The 1,769-nt window shown below is 54.0% G+C and overlaps 1 protein-coding gene across 1 annotated transcript in view; it reads left to right on the top strand.

Annotated features, from left to right (window-relative positions):
* The first annotated feature begins 1,432 nt into the window (after positions 1 to 1,432).
* The window catches only part of LOC122542736 (hypoxia-inducible factor 1-alpha-like), an 18,571-nt gene continuing 18,234 nt past the window's right edge, over positions 1,433 to 1,769 (top strand). The window contains exon 1 of the mRNA XM_043680727.1: positions 1,433 to 1,452. The gene's annotated coding sequence lies outside the window, so the exon portion shown is untranslated. The remainder of the gene's footprint in view (positions 1,453 to 1,769) is intronic.

Here is a 1,769-nt window from a genome sequence, read left to right as displayed (position 1 = left end):
CTCTCTTTTCCCCTCTCCCTCTCTCTCCCCTCTCTCTCCTCCCTCCCCACTGCCCACCCCCTGCAGAATCACTGATCTGATTGGTTATCAGCCAAAGGCAATGCTTGGTCATACCTCGTATGAGTTCTACCATTCCCTCGATGCCAGTCACATGACCAAGACGCACCGCATCTGTAAGTAGATCTCGTTCTAGAATAGTCCATCTGTCTGACCGCGTGTGTCCCAGCCCCTGGGGAAGGACAGTGGCACCCCGGCCTGAGGGGTCAGCCAGGGGTCAGTATTCACAGCCTGGAGCATCACTGCACCAGAGAGCTCAGCTCGGTAGCACTGACTGTCTCAGGCAATGTAGAGGGAGCTTTACTCTGTATCTAACCCAATGCTGTCCCTGTCCCTGGGAGTAAGTGAGGTCTGCAGATGCTGGAGATCAGAGCTGGAAATGTGTTGCTGGAAAAGCGCAGCAGGTCAGGCAGCATCCAGGGAACAGGAGAATCGACGTTTCGGGCATAAGCCCTTCTTCAGGAATGAGAAGGGCTTATGCCCGAAACGTCGATTCTCCTGTTCCCTGGATGCTGCCTGACCTGCTGCGCTTTTCCAGCAATACATTTCAAGCTCTGTCCCTGGGAGTGTTTGATGGGAGACAGTGTAGAGGGAGCTTTACTCTGTATCTAACCCCGTGCTGTCCCTGTCCCTGGGAGTGTTTGATGGGGGACAGTGTAGAGAGAGCTTTACTCTGTATCTAACCCCATGCTGTCCCTGTCCCTGGGCTTATTTGATGGGGGACAGTGCAGAGGGAGCTTTACTCTGTATCTAACCCTGTCCTGTCCCTGTCCTGGGAGTGTGTGATGGGGGACAGTGTAGAGGGAGCTTTACTCTGTATCTAACCCCGTGCTGTCCCTGTCCCTGGGAGTGTTGATGGGGGACAGTGTAGAGGGAGCTTTACTCTGTATCTAACCCCATCCTTTCCCTGTCCTGGGAGTGTGTGATGGGGGACAGTGTAGAGGGAGCTGTACTCTGTATCTAACCCCATGCTGTCTCTGTCCTGGGAGTGTTTGATTGGGGACAGTGTAGAGGGAGCTGTACTCTGTATCTAACCCTGTCCTGTCCCTGTCCCTGGGAGTGTTTGATGGGCACAGTGTAGAGTGAGCTTTACTCTGTATCTAACCCCATGCTGTCCCTGTCCCTGGGAGTGTGTGATAGGGACAGTGTAGAGGGAGCTTTACTCTGTATATAACCCCGTGCTGTCCCTGTCCTGGGAGTGTTTGATGGGGGACAGTGTAGAGGGAGCTGTACTCTGTATCTAACCCCGTCCTGTTCCTGTCTCTGGGAGTGTTTGATAGGGGACAGTATAGAGGGAGCTTTACTCTGTATCTAACCCCATGCTGTCCCTGTCCCTGGGAGTGTTTGATGGGGGACAGTGTAGAGGAAGCTTTACTCTGTATCTAACCCCGTGCTGTCCCTGTCCCTGGGAGTGTTTGTTAGGGGACAGTGAGGAGGGAGCTTTACTCTGTATCTAAACCCGTCCTGACCCTGTCCCTGGGAGTGTGTGATGGGGGACAGTGGGGAGGGTGATGAGTGATTCAGTAATGTGACCTTCCCTCCTGTCTGACTCACCCTCATGCAATGACTCTGTCACTGGCTGTTTGTTAATGTTCTTTCAGCAGAGTAACCACATCCTCCGTCCTCCCCCAACTCCACACCCCATGCCCTTTCACCCCAATCTCTCTTCCCACCTCTCCCCCCACCCCCTCACCCCACTCCACCTCTCCTCC

The sequence above is a fragment of the Chiloscyllium plagiosum genome, chromosome 41, assembly GCF_004010195.1.
Source record: "Chiloscyllium plagiosum isolate BGI_BamShark_2017 chromosome 41, ASM401019v2, whole genome shotgun sequence".
Lineage (NCBI taxonomy): Eukaryota > Metazoa > Chordata > Chondrichthyes > Orectolobiformes > Hemiscylliidae > Chiloscyllium > Chiloscyllium plagiosum.
The sequence above is the reverse complement of the archived record's forward strand: the minus strand, read 5'-3'. Positions and strand labels throughout refer to the sequence as shown.